Source organism: Myotis yumanensis, unplaced genomic scaffold (assembly GCF_028538775.1).
Source record: "Myotis yumanensis isolate MYYU_CA2020_CCGP unplaced genomic scaffold, mMyoYum1.0.hap1 SCAF_3, whole genome shotgun sequence".
Lineage (NCBI taxonomy): Eukaryota > Metazoa > Chordata > Mammalia > Chiroptera > Vespertilionidae > Myotis > Myotis yumanensis.
In genome coordinates, this window is record NW_027223754.1 from 92,109,608 (window position 1) to 92,129,686 (window position 20,079).

General features: G+C 41.9%; 1 pseudogene; it reads right to left on the bottom strand.

Moving 5' to 3' along the window:
- Positions 1-435: 435 nt before the first annotated feature.
- LOC139006248 (heterogeneous nuclear ribonucleoprotein D-like pseudogene) lies at positions 436-944 on the bottom strand (annotated as a pseudogene).
- Positions 945-20,079: the final 19,135 nt, after the last annotated feature.

The following is a 20,079-nucleotide window of genomic DNA, read 5'->3' on the forward strand; positions in this document are numbered from 1 at the left end:
AGTACAATTACAACTGCCATAGCCACTATAGTTTTGATCACCACCATAGGCATTATTGGTATCTCCATATACTTGATCATAATAACTATTTAATCCTTGGTTCTACTTTTGGCCCTGACCTTGGCCACAACCTCTAGTACCACCTTGTCCACCATCTGCAGCACCTCTTCCTCCTTTATGTTCTGCCTTTATGCCTTTTTAGCTTATGTAACTTATATATATTTTTATTGATTTTGAGAGAGAGGGAAAGGGAGAGGGAGAGAGAAACATTGATGTAAGAGTGATACATCCATCGACTGCCTCCTGCACACCCCCTACCAGTGATGGAGGATTGAGCCCACAACCCAAGCATGTGCCCTAACTTGGAATTGAACCAGCAACTTTTTGGTGCACAGGACTATGCCCAACTAACTGAGCCACACTGATATCTACCTTCTAATACAATTTTAATGGCTCTTCATCTGTGTATGTGGTAAAACAAAAACTTCTTTCATTTTTTATTATCCACAAGAAGTTAAATATTTTCAATTTCTCCAAAGTCTCCAAATATTCTTTAATTTATTTTTCAAGAGTATCTGGACTCAATTCACCCACAAAATCCTTTTTGGGGAAATTTCTTCCCTTTTAAAGCTTTGGCCCTTTTAGGGTCTACCAACTTACCATCCAGTTTGTGTTCCTTCAGTTCCAAAACCTTATGAACACTAGCAGTATCTTTGAAAAGCACAAATCCAAATCCTCTGAATCTTCAGGTGACCGGGTGTGTTTCATTTATGCAGTCTATAATTTCTCCAAGTTGAGACAAATATTGTCAGACCTTTCGTGCTTGTATCCCAGCCCAGGCCTCCAATAAACATTTTACTGTCATCCTGCTGATTCTTGCTAGCAGTGATCTTGGATCCCTCCACGATTTCCTTTATGTTGCTGTACTCTTTCAAGTCCTCCATGGTGGTGGAGTTGTCCACAGAGTGCTGGTGTGCAGTCCCAGCAGTAGGCACCTAAGCACTGTATGGAGCTGCATCTTAAATGGCGAAAGAGTATCATTTTATTTTGTGGTGAAAGCATTTAAGATCTAGTCTCTTAGCAACTTTGAAGTATATAATGCAGTAGTACTGATTATATTCACAATGTTTTGTATTAGATCTCCAGAAGTTATCCATCTAACTGCAAGGTTGTACCCTTTGTCCAACATCTCCCTGTTTCCCCCACCCAACCTCCAGCCCTGGTAATCACCATTCTACACTCTGTTTCTGTGGGTTTGGCCTTTTAAGATTCCACATGTAAGTAATATCATACAGGATTTGTCTTTCTCTGTGTCTGACTTATCACACTAAGCATAATGCTCTCCATGTCTTTCCATGTTGTAGCAAACAGCAGAATTTTTTTCTTTCTCATAGTTGAATATTTGTGTGTGTGTGTGTGTGTGTGTGTGTGTGTGTGATCTTTATCCATTAATCCATTGACAGATACCAATTAGGTTGTTTCTACACCTTGACTACTGCTGGATCATATCGTAGCTCTTTTTTTCCTTAGGAAACTCTATACTGTTTCCATAGTGGTTACACCAATTTCCATTCCCACCAACAATGCACAAAGGTTCCCTTTTCTCCACAGTTCTTTTGTCCTCTTCATGATAACCATTCTAACAGGTATGAGGTGATATTTCATTGTGGCTTTAATTTACATTTCCCTAATTATTAATAATGTTGAACAACTTTTCATGTACTTGCTGGCCCATTTGGATGTCTCCTTTGGAAAAATGTTTAAGTTCCTTTGCCCATATTAAAATCAGATTGTTTTTTCATTATTGAGTTGTAAGGGTTCTTTATATATTTTGAACATTAACCCCTTCAACATATGATTTGCAAACATTTTCCCCTATTTTGTTGGTTGCCTTTTTGTTGTTTTGATTGGCTGTTTTTTTTACTGTGCAGAAGCTTTTGCTGCCTGTGCTTTTGTGTCATATTAAAAAAAAATTCCCTTAAGAAACCTGTTCTTTTTAAGACTCTGTTAATATACTCCAAAGTGCTGCTGGAGGAGTACATGAGTGGGATTCCTCCGTTGCTCATGGGAGTGGTGTTCTTTTTTTTAAAATATATTTTATTGATTTTTTACAGAGAGGAAGGGAGAGGGACAGAGAGCCGGAAACATCGATGAGAGAGAAACATCGATCAGCTGCCTCCTGCACACTCCCCACTGGGGATGTGCCGGCAACCAAGGCACATGCCCTTGACCGGAATCAAACCTGGGACTCTTGAGTCCGCAGGCCGATGCTCTATCCACTGAGCCAAACCGGTTAGGGCAAGGAGTGGGGTTCTTGAGGCACTGCTGAAATCAGAATTTTCAGAAGCCTCCACAGAAGATTTTATGGGCGTGGAGTTACATTCCTCAATTTCCACTGTCTCATTTCTCTCAAGCCAGTCCTGAAAGAGGAGCAAAGCCATAAGCAAGTCCAGCGTCCAGAGCTTTCATTCCATGTTGCAGCCAGGTGTCATTCAATATTCAGTCCAGGTTCAGTCTATTAATCCATTGTGGGAGTCACACATAGCTGTGTGCCATGTGAGCACAGAGGAGTGCAGCCCCCAGCAATAGGAGTCCCAGGAGGGCCTGGTGTGTGTGTGTGTGTGTGTGTGTGTGTGTGTGTGTGTGAGAGAGAGAGAGAGAGAGAGAGAGAGAGAGAGAGAAAGTTCATTTCTTTGTTGAGAAGTTCAAATATTCAGGTTTTGTGCACTTGCAGTGGCCATGCCCATCCTGGCCACTAATTTTTTCCAGGTATGACTGGCAGGCAGCGAGACTCCTTTCCACTTCACCTTCTCAGACCTTTCTGGGCATGCATCTAAACTGCCTTTGTCCAGTCCCCTCCCCCATCAATGAGCAGAGAACAGACTTGGACAGTGTTAAAAGCAGCTTTTTTGGCAAATCTGTATAAATGTCATGCCTATATCTAGTCTTTCCTCCTTTGCTGTTATATAATAACCAGGTTACTACAATGGCATCAAAAGGATGTGGAGATAACTTGGTTAATAAAAATACCTTTCACCATAAGAAAATATCTGTTTCTGCATTAGTTCAGGAACAAATACCAACATTTTTTCAGGGAAAAGTAGTTTTAATAGTCATTCTTGAGCTAATGATGATGAGCTTTGGAGAGGGTCCCTGGCATGACTCCTACTCAGTTGTAGCTCTTCTATGGAAAACTATAACCTGACATAAAGCAACTGGAAACCCACTTGTTTCTATTTCTCTTCACATTTTTAATTTTTGTGTTGAGATACCAAAGGAAATTGTTCTTTAAATTATTTGTTTGATCTATAACTTTTTCCTGAACTATGCACGGTTTAGAATTACAGTACAAAATATTCATGGTCCCCACCTTGTGGATTTTCTAATGCAAAGAAGAATGTTGAATTAATCAAATGAGTAGAAAGGGATTTTACTTAGATAGAAGAGGAATGGGAGAAGTTCTCTTTGAGGAAATGATAGATGCATAGAGTTAGTCAGACAGGTTGTGCTGGGGGGAGGATGAACTGCTCTGGGCTAGGAAGCAGTAAGGATGGAAAGACTTTGAGCTCTTAAAAGAGGGCTCTAAGCAAGAGAAAAAGTGGCAAGAAGTCATGCTGGACAGATAGGCAGTTACCAGCTACTGCTGAATTTTTCAGGCATTGTTAAGGATTTTAGGTTTCATTCTAAGAGCAATGAAAAGTCATTAAAGGCTTTTGAACAGGGGAGTCATAAGATACAACTTATGTTTTATAATCACTGTGGCTACCATGTGTGAAATGTATTGGTGAATGCAGAGAATAAAGATAAGGGTATCTACTTAGGCTTTTACACCAATTAGACAAGGTATGTGACGATGACTTGGGCAAAGATGTCATTGAAGACAGAGAGAATAAGAAGAAATTAAAGTGTATTTGGAGGGAAAAGTAACAAATCTACTTGATGGGATTGTATGCAATAATGATGATGTGAAAGAATTAAGATACCTCTAAAGTTTCCCTTCACCTTTTTCATCCATTTTCCCATTGTCTTCCCCTCTGGAAACCATGAGTTCATTCTCTGTATCTATGAGTCTGTTTCTGTTTTGTTTTGTTTTGTTTTGTTTTTTAGATTCTACATATAAGTAAAATCATCAGTGACCACTTTCATATGTAAATACCAAAAAGCATATATGTTTTTTAAACTATACTTCTGGGTTCCCTTGTTAGTACAGAATAAAAAGGTGAAGTGTCAACCAAATCTAAAAATATTTACTTTTGGTTTTTTGCACAGAGAGTGGCTTCTATGATATATAATCAAATCAAGAGATTCCACATTGTCCTACAGCATATGACACAAACACAATAACCTTGATAAAGTAAATAAAAAATATTCTGAGTTCTTACTGAAGTGGTATCTGAAAACTTAGAGAGCATAGACTGATAGCTAAGATATCTCATGAGCTAGAAATCTTCAAACAACACATTGTTTAGTCTGCTGAAATTACTGCGCTTAGAAGATCCTCTAAATGAAAATAAATTGCAATCATTGCTTGGGTTTTGAAACATGTTCAACATAATTTCTATACTGTCCAAAAACACACGGCTTAGACCTAAGTCTAATAAACACTTAGAACTTAATGCCACTGATAGGGGCTTATCTCTTCAGGCTTATCTACAGAGCCTATTAAATGATAATTCTAATTAGAACCGTAATTGTGTTTTTGCTCAGAGTATTTTTAGATAGCCTTAACATTTGATCTGTTTAGTCTAGTTTTACAAATGGTGATAGGTTAAAAATAGGCTTTAAAACAAGATATGCCTATTACATTTCTAATAATAGGTGACTGTGGTCCCAGAGCCACTTTTTATTTAGTGATGCATGGAACAACCCTTTGATGATGGTAATTGTGCCCACACACCCTATCTCTACAATGGGAAAAATAGGCCACCCTTTGTAGTCAGTGCTTAATTTCTACTGTGTAAACTTCAGCTCTTTTAATACAGGATCTTGAGTTTCTTTCATTCTTTTTCTTTCTTTTTTTTTTTTAAATAACCTACCTTTTCAATTTTGCCAAAATATTCTGGTTACATGCTCCCAAGGACACTTGTCCTGATTATACCTCCCATAGCCTTGCTACCCTTTAATGAAAAAGCCACATGCTTTCAGTGTGTCTTCTCAAACCTGAGAGTGCATAAGACTCAACCAGAGAGCTAATGAAAAATGTCAACTCCCAGGTTTCGCCCAGAGGGGTTCCACCTCTGTGTATCTTTCAGGGTTCTGGGAACCTATATTTGACACAAAAAATTTCAGGTGGCTTTTGGATAGATTTTTGAGAAACATTGCTTTACAAGACTCATTTCTCATTTCCAAATACACAGTTCAAATTTTTCTATCATGCTTACTGCTGTTTTCCATGAGTGACAACATCTTACAATTTAAAAACATTAGACAAATAGACAGATATAAGGTATTACTTTTAATATTTTTCTAGGATAAATGTGGCTCCACTTCAGATCGACCTTTCTTTGTTATGGGGTGGGGCAACAACATTAGTAACAAAGAAACAGAATTTCCAGAGGATGAGGCCCAGAAATCAGGATTTTAAAAAGATCGCCAAAACCGGTTTGGCTCAGTGGATAGAGCGTCGGCCTGCGGACTGAAAGGTCCCGGGTTCGATTCCGGTCAAGGGCATGTACCTGGGTTGCGGGCACATCCCCCGTGGGAGATGTGCAGGAGGCGGCTGGTCGATGTTTCTCTCCCATCGATGTTTCTAACTATCTATCTCTCTCCCTTCCTCTCTGTAAAAAATCAATAAAAATATATTTAAAAAAAAAAAATAAATAAAAAATAAAAAAAAAAAAGATTCCCAGGTGATTCTAATGTGCAGCCAAGGTTGAGAACCACTGTTTTATAAGGTAGGAGAAAGAAAGGTTAGCCCAGGGGTGGGCAAACTTTTTGACTCGAGGGCCACAATGGGTTCTTAAACTGGACCTGAGGGCTGGAACAAAAGCATGAATGGAGTGTTTGTGTGAACTAATATAAATTCAAAGTAAACATCATTACATAAAAGGGTACGGTCTTTTTTTTTTTTTTTTTAGTTTTATTCATTTCAAACGGGCCGGATCCCGCCCGTGGGCCGTAGTTTGCCCACGGCTGGTTAGCCCAACACTTTTGCAAAGGCTGGGAGAGACTTCAGGTGAGATCACTTTAAGCTTGAGGTAAACTGCAGGTCCATGTCCCCACTTGCTCAGTCCCCCAGTGTCTCCTGAGGCCCTGTCGATTCTGATGCAAATAGGCTATTAGCCACACCTGACAAACAAGCACACAGGACTCTCAGCCTCTCCATTTGCCTGATACTTTTTAAGGTCCCAAACTCTTTTATCTAAGACTACATATGATACCCAGACTTCAGCTTGACCATGACATGCATTTATGCCTTTTAAGTGGCCAATTCCATTTTAAAAATCAGATCTCTAAAGATAAGTCAGGTTTTACTCTTTTTTTTTTTTTTTTTTTTTTTTTTAATAAGGACAAAACTAGGACAGCCTTAGAGATACCCAAGGTATACAGAATATTTCTGGAAAGGGTGACCTTAAGTGACACTGGTTTGCAATGCCAAAAGCTTTGGCAGCTTAAAATATTAATTGAAGTCAGGGTAATAGTATGTTTTAGTTTAGTACTTGAGTAATTTCCCGTGTGATTGAGTTCTGTAGTATTGCCCTTATCAGTGGTACCTCTTACACTCCTAAACCATTCTAAAAGAGTGACCCAGCCATACACTAATATTTATTTACAAGCTTTTATTGAACATCTGCTATGTACTAGGCAACAAAGAGAGAGTAATAAGAAATAATCTTGGCTCTCAAAAAAGAAATATGCCAAAACCGGTTTGGCTCAGTGGATAGAGCGTCGGCCTGCGGACTGAAAGGTCTCAGGTTCGATTCCAGTCAAGGGCATATACCTGGGTTGCGGGCACATCCCCAGTAGGAGATGTGCAGGAGGCAGCTGATCGATGTTTCTCTCTCATCGATGTTTCTAACTCTCTATCTCTCTCCCTTCCTCTCTGTAAAAAATCAATAAAATATATTTTTTTTTAAAAAAAGAAAATATGTGAGTTGGGAAACATCCCACCTGAGTGTGATATGTGATACAACAGAAGGAAACTTGACTTACCAACTGTTGCAGAGGACAGACAGAGTGGTAATCAAGGAGGGCTTCCAAGAGGAATTTATATTTGATGAACAAATAAAAATTAGCCAAGGGGATTATGCAGGGGAGGTAGTGGTTGACATTCTAGGAAAACACTTTGTGTGCAAAAAATAGAATCTAAAAAGAATATGGCTTAATTTGAAATGCAAGCAATTTTTTTCATGCTGGAGAAGAAAGGAGGAGCCACATCAAGATGACATGCAGAGTCTTGTATTTCTCTAATAGCCTATGAAAGCCTTTGAAAGACTTCAAGTAGGGGTAGACATGGTAGAATTTGGGTTTATTCATTTATTCATTTTCTTCAACAAATATTTGTTACAAATGAACCTATGTTCTAGGCACGTGAGAATATAATGCTGAAGAAGACAGAAATGTTGCCTGCTCTCAGGAATCTTAGATTCTGATGGAAAAGATATACAACCAACAAGTAAACAAAAAGAAAAGAAAAAAATAATCACAAGTGTGGTAAGTGCTAAAAAGAAAATAAATATGGATATGTGAGAATAATGGGGGAGTTGTTCCTTTAGTTAAAATAATTGGGAAAACTTCTCTTAGGACTTACTATTTAAATTGAAGTATGACAAGGAGTCATTTGAACTTTGGGTTTATTTACTGACTTTAACTAATATTTATTCCATTCCAACTGTGGAGTGATTTGGAAGATGGACTGAGTGAAGCACATTCTAGGCAGAGATAAGAAGAAAGGAAATTGAGGTAAGAAAGAGCTTGGCCTAAGAACTAATAGAAGACCAACTGTCAAGCATGTGGTGGACAGACATGGGGATAGAAAGAGATGAAATGAGAAAGGCAGGCAGTACATAACCATGGGAGTTTTAAATTGGGAGTGGCATGTCTTAATTTATTTACGTAAGTGTTATGCCCAGATTTCAAGATTCCCAAGAAACCACGTCAGGGAGCCAGCCAATCCGATGCAAAAGCATAAGAATCTGTATTTCAAGCTAGCTTGAGCTCTCCATCCACCAGACTCACCGACACATCGGCTAGCCAAGTGGCCAAGAGAGAGAACCCCGCCTAGAGACCAGTTATATAGGGGGGGTTGGAGTAAGGGGAGGAGAAAGGACTGTGCTCTGCCGATTGGCCAGGTGCAAGTCAATGTCTTGTTCCTGGGTGTGGCTAGCAGAGTCTTAGACTTCCGGGAAGAACCTTCTTGCCAAGCACGTGGCCAAGGTAAGATGGAGGACGTAGCCCTGGGGAAAGATGGAGGGCCTAGCCTTTACCCTGGGGCAAGGTGGAGGGCCTAGCCCTCGCCCTTTCAGTAAGTACATTCTGACACCTGTGTGGGAAGGAACAGATTGGAGGGAGTGAGGATGAGCAGGCAGACTCGCCAGGAAGCTATTTCAGTGGTGCATGTTGGAGGTGAACATGACTAAGACAAGACAATGACCATAGAAATGGTGAGAAGTTGCAAAGTTTGCTTGGACATGATAGGAAGAAGAGTGCCTTGCAAAAACCATACTGATGTTTATGACCCAGCTGGTAAACTATTGCCTGAGCCAAAACTAGAAACCAGGTCTTCCCAGTCCTTGCCATTAGTTTTTTCATTACATAATACAAATGTTGAAGAGTAAAATGATCTATAAAGTTTGGGTAAATGCTTTTTTTTGTTCCAAGTCAAATAGCTTTGATTTGAAATGCTGTCAAGAATTATAACACATTGACAACATGGATATTATAAGTAAAATGAAAAAAGAAAAAGTGATTATGTACAGTTGTGTATTTTCCTTCTTATCATTGATTTATCCAGATTTTTTTATTTGAAAGATATTTGCACTGAAGCTTTGTTATATAATAATTTACAATAAGTTATTAGTAAGGTCAAATATTTATTTTTTAATGCCCAACAGGATGTCAGCCAATTGCTGAATGGAGGACAAAAGGTTGGGTTGGTGCCCTTGCCATTCCCTGCACTAGTCTTCATAGAATGAGAAGCAAAGTAGCAAAAGAAACAAGGCAGTGTCCTGCACTAATTCAAAGCACTCCATGGGGTTTGAAGGACAGTGTTCTTTCATCCTGTGGACCAGGACACCCAGACCTGAGCACATGGAGGAAGGATTCAATCCCCTCTGGGTGCTCCTACTTCCTCCATATACAGCTGTCATCAGGCTCATCTTTTTCTGTACCCTTTACACTTCTAAGGCAGTTCTACTCTCTTTCTTGTTTTCACTCTCTTTCACTCTCATACACACTTTCAATACATAAAAGGGGGGGGGGGGGGACAAGATAAAATATTTCATGAGAAAAATGCCAGAAGACATTGCTTTTACAGTCACCACATTTCAGTGCCATTCAATATGTATTGTTCCTTCAAATTAGTTGTTTCATCTGATTGAGCTATGCTGCTCTCTTGAAAGCTTCTCTATCAATGTCAAAATCAAAGATAGAGGGTGGAGGAAAGACTTTGGAAAGACGGTATTTTAAATGTGGGTTCACCTAAAGAACAGATCACTCTTCTTCCATCTATCTTTGTAAGCCTTTGTTCTTAGTATGTTACAAACTCTACCAAACCAAGGCACTACAAGTCAGTCCAATTTTAGAACCTGGGCTCTTCCATGATGTCCACAAACAATTTACATAAAATTCACTTTTTGAAAGATTGTATTTATTGTTTATGTTGTAACAAATGCAACAAGCACACTCAAATGTGTTTGATTACACAGGCTACAACACTAGAGACATTATACTCATCACTTTATGCTGTTGGCTTATTGACTGATGGGGAAACTGCCTGCCTTCTCTTCCTAATTCAGAAGACTACAGAGATTACAAGGAGAGATGTTAGAAAACCATTGCCTTTTACAATTGTTTGTGTGGTGTATTAGTTATTAGTTGCCTCACAACAGGTTATCCCCAAATTTAGTAGCTTAAAGTAACAACAGTTGTTTTCTCACAGTTTCTATAGGTCAAGAATCCCTGCACAGCTTAACTGGTTCCCTGGTTCTTTCCCAGGCTGCAATCAAGGTGTTGGCCAGGGCTACAATCATCTAAAACATCCAAGTTCACTCTCCTAATTGTTGGGAAGATCCATTTCCTCAAAGACTATTGACTGGAAGCCTCTCTCAATTCCTTGCCATGTGAGTCTCTCCAATGGACACCTCACAACATGGCAGCTGGCTTCCCAAGAGCAAGCAAGTAAGAAGAGCAAGAGAAAATAAAAGAAGTCACAGGCCTTTTATTACCTTTACTAGAGGCTCGGTGCACAAAATTTGTGCACTGGGGGGTTGTCCCTCAGCCCAGCCTGCACCCTCTCCAATTTGGGACCCCTCAGGGGATGTCCAACTAAAACCAGCAGTCAGATATCCCTCTCACAATCCAGGACTGCTGGCTCCCAACCGCTCACCTGCCTGCCTGCCTGATCACCCACTAACCACAACCCTGCCAGCCTGATTGATGCCTAACTGCTTCCCTGCCAGCCTGATCACCCCACACTGTCCTCCCCTGCTGGCCTGGTCGCCCCCAACTGCCCTCCCCTGCTGGCCTGGTCACCTCCAACTGCCCTCCCCTGCTGGCCTGGTCACCTCCAACTGCCCTCCCCTGCTGGCTTGATCCCACAACTGCCTTCCCCTGCCAGCCTTCTTGTGGCTGTGGGCACCGCCATCTTTGAGGGCATGGCAGTCAATTAGCATATTCCCTTCTTATTGGCTGTGGGTGCCACCATCTTTGAGGGCATAGCAGTTAATTAGCATATTCCCTCTTTATTGGTTGTGGGCACCACCATCTTTGCAGCCTGCTGCTCAGTGGTTTGGTCATCCCTCACTAACCCCCTGCCAGCCTGGTCACCCCACATAGCCTGCTGTTCAGTCGTTTGTCATCCCTCACTTACCCCCTGCTGGCCTGGCTGCCCCACGTAGCCTGCTGTTCAGTCGTTTGTCATCCCTCACTTAACCCCTGCTGGCCTGGTCACCCCACACAGCCAGTTCGGTCATCTGTTCGGTTGCAATGGTCACTTAGGCTTTTATATATATAGACTAGAGGCCCAGTGCACTAATTTGTGCACAGGTGGGGTCCAGTCGGCCTGGCCCCAATCAGGACAGATTGGGGCCAGGCCTGTCAGGAGGAGCAGATGGTGGGAGGTTGGCCGGCCGGCCCACCCTGATTGGGGCTCAATCAGGGCCAGGCCAGCTGGGGGGAGGGGCCACGGGCAATTGGCCGGTTGGCCCCAACCCTGATTGGGGTAGGGGGGCTGATTGGGGGTGGGACTGGCCATAGGGAGGGGCTGTGGTGGTGGGCCATCTGACCCTGCCCCTGAATGGAGTGGGGGAGGGGGGGTTGATCAGGGGTCAGCGTCCAGGGAAGGGGCTATGGAAGGTTGGCCAGCTGGCTCTGCCCCTGATTAGAGTGCGGGGCGGGGGGGGGGCTGATTGGGGATGGAGCTGGCTGGGTGGAGGGGCCACAGGCTGATCTGGGTGGTGGGGGCACATCAGGGGTGGGACCGGCCGAGGGGAGGGGCCACAGGCAGTTGGCCAACTGGCCCTGTCCTCTCATCGGGTGGGAGAGGCTGATCAGGGGCGGGGCAGCTGGGAGGAGGGGCACAGGAGGTTGGCCAGCCGGCCCCACCCCCTGATCGGGCAGTTCACTGGCTAGAGTGGGCATCATAGCGACCAGTCATTCTGGTTGTTATGGCATTATAGTCACTGGCTTTTTATATATATAGATGTGAGAAGTGACACTTCTTGCCTTTGCTGTATTCTGTTCATTAGAAACAACTCACTAGGTCCAGCTTATATTCAAGAAGGAAATTACACAAAGACAGGGGTTCCAGGAAGCAAGGATCTTTTGGGACTATCTTAGACATCAGCTAAACAAACCTGGTGGACCTGGTGGGTATTTCAAACATTGTGAAACCAAAACAAAATTGAGAAATGACTTGATGGTGAGAGTAAGAAAGTTATTGTCATTCCTTATTTCAAGCTTTTGTATTCAGCAAGCTAGCTTCTTTGTTTTCATTGGCTCAATTAGTAATACATTTCAGTACATACCAATAGATACCAATAGATTAATATTTATAAAATTATCTCCTTACATGTGTATATATATTGTGCTTCCCTGGAAGAGTCCGTTTAGTCAAGTAAGGGGATGGAATGTCTGTTGTTGTTTTTTAAATGTATGAAATTGTCTGGACTACCTTATGTACCATAGAAATAAGAGAATTGGATTTTTAAATTATATTGAAGTTTTCTTTCAGCTTGAACATTCATTTTTCTCATCTGTAAAATTGTCAAACTAATTTTCCTCTGACTACCTCACAGGTGTGTTGGCAGAATTAAACAACTGTAAATGTGTTGTTGTTTTTTAAATTATAAAATGCTATTTTATAATATGTATTTTAAATTGTGTTTTCTCAAGTTACAAAATGCTATTCAACCGAGAGGCTTCCAATGCTGACCCATATACAAGTCAATCAAACATCCAGGTCTTCTGATAAGTCTTGAAGAAGAAGGGAGAATAGTTAGGAAGAGCTTCCTGAAGGAAAATCTGACAGCATCAAATAGGCCACAGTGATTGGCCAACACTTCCTGGGATCCTGAAGTAAGGACCTGTTTCATAGGATGCTCTGTAAATGACCAGGACCCAAGGAGTGTAACTCCAAAACTTGAGTGACAGAAACTGACTCAGGACTGGAGAAAAGTGTGTTCCTTCCAGTTGATTTGTTTTAAAATAGTTTTATTATAAGCAATCTAATTCAAAACAAAATAGCAGTGATGAGAATTAACAACTTGTCTTGGTTTGAGATGATTTCTTAAAAACAAAATAAGTATTTCTCAAATTCTATATTTTTCCTGTATTAATAATTTGGGCTTATCATCAGCCAGTTTTATAACTATTTATGCAAATTTTAATTATTTTGTTTTTTAACAGAATTTGTTAGTGAGTAGATATATTTCTCTTTTTTCCTGGTTTTCTTCCTTCCAATACATTTTCTGCCAATGAAATCATTGTACTCTGTGTAGTTCATAATAGAGAAAATGTGGCAGCAATTTAAATGTTGTTTCCAAATCCTCAATATTACAAATAGTACTGGGAAAAAACATTTGGCTGAAAAAATTTTGAAATTAAAAATTATAAAAGTAGAAAAATTCTTAAGGGACATAAATAACAATGGGGATATTTCATTTGGCTCATGTTATCATTTGAACCAAATTATTGTCTTCAGTTACTTGTTTTCCTCCAAAACACATTTCAAATGTTGGCATCTTAAGGGAACCCCAGGATGCAGAGCTCTGGAAAAAGAATCAACATCTTCACCAAGGACAGTAGCCCTGAGGGCAATGGCAGAACATCTCCTTTTAGTGACTGCCTGGATAGCAAGCCCAATAAGGAGGGCATGGAGGAGACCTTGACAAGATGATTAATAAATACATGAAAGATGTCCTCAGGAAGACCCAGCAATTATTTAATGGTGCTCTTGGGGAAATTGGATGTTTTGCAATATTCAGGCAAATTCAAAATGACTGTAATTTAAAATGTCACTGTTAATGGTCTTACTTTTAAGGTCTCTCCATTGAGTCCAATATGCTGCTATAAGAAGTCAGTATTATATTTTTGCTATCACTCTACCATTCATTTAACATAGTGATTGTCAAGATAGATACAAAGATGATTGAATGAACCTAAATGTACTCTAAAAATAAAATATATATAACAAAAGATAATCAACTGGAGTATTGAAAAATACTTAAACTTCTATTTTTATGTATTATCATATATTAAAATATAAATGAAATAATTATAAGGATTAATACCAGCTTCTTTATTCAGTCCATACATCCAGTGGCTCCAGTTCACCAATGCAGATGAGGAATGAAGTCAGTATCTATCTGAGTTCTATGAATTGCAGTGTTTTGCAGGTGATATGTGCAAAATTTGTTTAAGTTTCTACAAATCAAATATAGATAACATTCAATATAATTCTAAGAATGAAAAAGCAAGTTATCAGTAAGAAAATTGTAGAGTTTCTCTTTCTAATACAAACTTTTATTAGATGTAAATGTACACATTCCCTTCAGTGTAAAGATGACATTACAACAATGACTTTAAAAAAAAAAAGGCCTGCTTTAGATTGGTACAACCACTATGGAAAACAGTGTGGAGCTTTCTCAAAAAATTAAAAATGGAGCTACCTTTTGAGCTAGCAATTCCACTTCAGCAAATATATCCAAAGAAACCCAAAACACTAATGGAAAAGAATATATCCATCCCTGTTTATTACAATGCTATTTACAATAGCCAGATTTGGATGCAGCCCAAGTGCCATCAGTAGATGAGTGGATAAAAAAGCAGTGATACATTTACAAAATGGAATACTACTTGGCCATAAAAAGAATGAAATATTACCTTTTGCAACAGCATGGATGGACCTAGAGGGTATTATGCTAAGTAAAATGTCAGACAGAGAAAGACAAATACCATGTGATTGTACTTATATGTAGACTCTAAAGAGCAAAATCAACAAAAAAATAGAAACGGACTCATAGATACAGAGAACAGACTGACAGTTGTCAAAGGGGAGGGCTTAGGGGGGCTGGGTGGAAAAGGTGAAGAGATTAAGCAGTATAAATTGGTAATAATTAGAATAGTCACAGAAACGTAGATTATAATACAGGCAATATAGTCAATAATCCTATCTAATAAAAGAGAAACATGGTAATTAGCCATACCTCTGCTACCCTTCCCATTGGCTAATCAGGGCGATATGCAAATTAACTGCCAGCCAAGATGGCGGCTGGCAGCCAGGCAGCTTGAAGCGAACAGGAGGCTTGCTTGCTTCAGTGACAGAGGAAGCCAACGTTCCCCGCCTGCCGCTGCCGGCCTCTGAGCTTGCAGTTTGAAACATTGTTACAAATATAGAAGCTAAACAAAACCCCAGAAACCTTCTTTCAGCCAGCCAGGATCTCAGAGCTGGAGTTGAAACAGTGTTTCGATTATAGAACCCAAACAAATGAGATACCTGCTTTCAGCAGCCGAGGCCTCAGAGCTGGAGCCAAGCCTTAGAGCTAAAGCTGGCCCAGAATAAAAAGAAAAAGAAAAAAAGGAGCAGTAGGGAGCTTCAGTCACCCGCCAGCCTGAAAACAGCCCTCAGCCCCTCACCCAGATTGGCCAGGCACCCCAGTGGGGACCCCCACCCTGAAGGGTGTGTGACCAGCTGCAAACAGCCATCAGCCCCTCACCCAAGCTGGCCAGGCACCCAAGCGGGACCCCCGCCCTGATCCAGGACACCCTTCAGGGCAAACCAGCCGGCCCACACCCGTGCACCAGGCCTCTATCCTATATAGTAAAAGGGTAATATGCCTCCCAGCACCGGGATCAGTGGAGCCGCGAGGCCTCCCGGCACCAGGATCAGCGTGACAGGGGGCAGCGCCCAAACCCCCTGATTGCCCTGTGGCTCTGTGTGTGACAGGGGGCAGGGCCACAACCTCCCTATCCGCCCTGCTCTGTTCGTGACAGGGAAAGGCGCCCCAACCCCCTGTTCAGCCAGCCCTGCTCTGTGCCTGATACGGGGGGAGCTCCCCAACCCCCTGATCGGCCCTGCTCTGTGGGTAATAGAGGGCGGCCCCCCAACCACCCCCCACGGGCCCTGCTCTGTGTGTGACGTGGTAGAGCCATAACCTCCCCATTGGCCCTGCCCTGAGTGTGACAGGGTGCGGCTCCTCAACCCCCTAATCGGCCCTGCTCTGTGCGTGACAGGGGGGAGCTCCCCAACCTCCTGTTGGGCCCTGCTCTGTGCATGACAGGGGGGAGCTCCCCAACCCCCTGATTGACCCTGCTCTGTGCGTGACAGGGTATGGAGCCCCAACCCCCTGATTGGCCCTGCTCTGTGCGTGACAGGGGGTGGTGCTGCAACCTCCCCATCGACCCTGCCTTCAGTGTGACAGGGGGCGGTGCCCCAACCCCCCAATCGGCCCTACCCTGAGCGTGACTGAGGGTGGCATCGCAACCTCCCGATCCGCCCTGCTCTGTGCATGACAGGGGGTGGTGCCCCAACTCCCCAATCGGCCCTGCTCTGAGCCCGACCAGGGGCTGCACCTAGGGATTGGGCCTGCCCTCTGCCACCCGGGAGCAGGCCTAAGCCAGCAGGTAGTTATCTCCCAAGGGGTCCCAGACTGCGAGAGGGCACAGGCCAGGCTGAGGGACCCCCCTCCCCCCGAGTGCACAAATTTTTGTGCACAGGGCCTCTAGTCCTATATAATAAAGAGGTAATATGCAAATTAACCCTCACACCCTCACAAGATGGCTGCTTATGACCAGGCCAGCAGGGGGGTTAGTGAGGGATGACCAAACAACTGAACAGCAGGCTGCGTGGGGCAACCAGGATGGTGGGGGGGGGGGTGCAGTTGGGGGCGACTAGGCTGGCAGGGGGGGACAGTTAGCATTGACCAGGCCAGCAGAGGGAGGAAGTTGGGGGTGACCAGGCCGGCAGGGGGGGCAGTTGGGGGTGATTAGGCTGGCAGGGAGGGCAGTGAGGGGCAACTAGGCTGGCGGGGGGGGACAGTTAGGGGCGACCAGGTCGGCACACAGAGGCAGTGAGGGGCTATCAGGCCAGCAGGGGAGGCAGTTAGGGGAGACCAGGCAGGCAGGTAGGTGAGCAATTAGGAGCCTGTGGTCCAGGATTGGAGAGGGTGCAGGCTGGGCTGAGGGGACCCCCCCCACACACACACAAATTTCATGCACCGGGCCTCTAGTCTTATATAATAAAATGCTAATATGCAAATTGTCCCCTCGACTGGGAGTTCGACCAGGAGTTCAACCAGAATTTGAACAGGGAGTGGGGCTGGCTTGCCAACCAGCAGTGGCCCCTTCCCTGGCCAGTCTGGCACAATGGCCCCAATTGGGGTGGGCCAGCCAGACCCCACCCATGCACGAATTTGTGCACCAGGCCTCTAGTATCACTATAACTATGTATGGGGCCAGCTGGGTACTTGGAGCATCGGGGGTACCAACTGTAAAGTTCATGATTTTCTAAATCACTTTGCTGCACATCAGAAACTAATACAGAATAATATTAAATGTAAACTGTAATTGGAAATGTTTAAAAATCAAAGAAAAGGGAAAAAATGCTATCTTTAGAGAAAACACCGTGGAAACAAATGTCTGGAAATGATTCCATTTTATTATTTTAGGACCAAAAGCCATGTGTTTTTTCACTTATATATTTAAGAAACTTGGAAACTTTTCCTAGCATCTTTAAAAATCCTCCAAAAGAAATCTCAGTGGTTTATAAACCCATTTATTAAAAATGTTAAAAGGTAACAAGTTCTGATTAGTTGAAAGAGCATCTGTTTGACTTCAGGGAAATTGGAAAATTACCAGCCACATTCAACTAAAACTTTTATGTAATTACTGGAGGGGATGGATAAAAAGCATGTTATGATTTAGTAGAAGCAGCTTGAGATGCATGTCCTCCACCTAGAACTGCTTATACTTTGGAGTATCTTTGCTAGTTATGACAGGTTTAAATATCTTATGTGAATTAGCCCAATTTATAACTTAAAGTTCAAATAATTGTATTACAGGGTGATAAACCAAGATTTTATAAATCATAAAGCATATTTATTCTTTTTATTATCACTAAAATATAACTATTAACATAAGAAAATACATAATTATAAATAAGCATACCTATATCGAGGAGGATGCTAAAGTATTTTATTGTAGGAGTGCAAAATGAAAAAGTTTTAGTACCGTATATTTAAGACAATAGTGACACAAATAAATCTATAATAAACATGCAAACAAACCACTATGACCTCTTCAAAACAGCTAATATTAATATCAATAAAAGTAGCTTCTTCTGTCCTCAGACGGTGCTCTTATGGCCACACAGGTACCTGGAGTGGGAGAGATTTAGACTGCCATACAGACCTGGGGGAGGTTAGGAGGCCTCAGGCTACAGTCATTATAACCCTGCAATGAGAAAATTATTCCAGTGTAGTTTTAAATCTTAGAGGTGCAGCAGAGGACAGTGTAGTCAATACTTAATAGTTGTTTTGAGGTGGGGGATAAGAAGAGACCAAGATTGTTTATCAGTGCTTTCCTAGACTAAATTTGCCAAGAAAATGTATGTACTCACTATCTGACCTGAGTGGAGTTAACAGATTATTCCACCATATTGTCAAATCCCTTCTACTCTAGTTCAGGCCCACATATGGCACACGTGTATTCCTTCAGCAGTTTGCTCCTAATTTTTCTGATACTGCTGCTCAACTTACCCTGAAAGCCCTAGAACATCCATCCACCCTGGGGACCATCACCAGATAAATCTTCCCTAAATGTTATTCCCCTTTTCTGCATATAGAACAGACTATATAAAAATTTTTTAATTTAATTACAGTAGACATTCAACATTATATTAGTTTCAGGTGTACAGCATGGTGGTTAAACATTTACATAATTTATGAAATTATTGCTAAGGCTTTGTGCCATATGGCTCCACTTCTTCTGGCTTTACTTCTTCTGACTAATCAGTAACAACCCAGTCATCAAATCACACCAGCCACTTCAATATCCCATAGATGCATTGTCCTCTCTGCTCTACTTTTCAGAAGGTGTTCCCTGCAAAAAAACAAAAACAAACAAAAAAAACCCCACCATTTCTTGTATTCCTATCCAAATCTTTCAATATGTCTATTTCAGATTGTATTTCTCTATGAATCATCCTCTGTCTAATCAAGCCTTTAGGACCATTGTCTTTTCTGAATTTCTATAATGCTTAAAATATGAAAGATATAATCTAAGATTCTCTTGAATTGGTTGCTATTATTTCACTGTATTATTCCAAGATCTCCAATTAGATTTTTAGAATAAGTAGACCATTTTAACCTTTATTTTCTTAACCTGTATGTTTTATTTTTCATAGCATCTATATATATAACAGCTGATCAACAAATAGTATCAATTCATTGATTTCTCTGTTTCAGTATAATTTCTTTTCTATCTATCTTGTTGTACTTACTTCTATTATCTGACATAATCTTAAAATAATTGAAATTTCATCCTCTCATTAAAGGTTGGAGGCTAAACTTCAATTCTATCCAGGCTTTGTTGTTTCTGACAGTATCTCCTTCCCAGTCAAAGCCAGCTCTGACTATAAATGACACCATTGTTTGTTTAATAGATAAATACATGTTCAAATGCTTTCTGGGATCTTCATTATTCTGGAAAGTATTAACATTAAACATAAACTATAACCACCATATAAACACTTAAATAAACATAAAATTTTAGTAAAATAGACTTAGAAATAATAGTCTTCAGATTTTAAATCCTGATATTATTATAAAAGTGTTTTTATGTGTTTAACCATATTAATTAACAGTAAAAATCACCTAACCAGGATCAGAAGATGGAGGCTTGAAGGATGGCAGTGAGGAAGAGAGTGGGAGTGAGTGAGGCAGAGAAAAGGGAGTGTGTGAACATGGTGTGTGTGTGTGTGTGTGTGTGTGTGTGTGTGTGTGTGTGACAGTTAGATCCCACATGACTTTTGGGGGCTGGCGGACCGGCTCGCCTGGCAGGGCAGCCTCTGCTACCGCTGTAATCACTCCTGGGGTGGCCGGCTCTGCCATAGAGGCTGTGCTATCTTGAAGGGGTGAGCTGCTGTGACTGGGAGCCCAGCCTCACTCCCACCCAGGTGCTTTCAGACACTACCAGGGCCCCTACAGCCACTCCAGCCAGGGACCTTCTGCCTCGGATGCAGATCCACGGACACCGGGAATCAAGCCTCCTCAGTCATGGGCTCCTGTGAGCTCTGGAATGCACTCCTCTCCCACAGGCCTGAAGCTTTAGCCCTGGGTACTGTGACAGTGCCAGCAGCCACCATCATGACCATTCAAAAATCTGTGCGAGCAGCAGCCATCCGTGTGAGCAGCAGCCACCCTA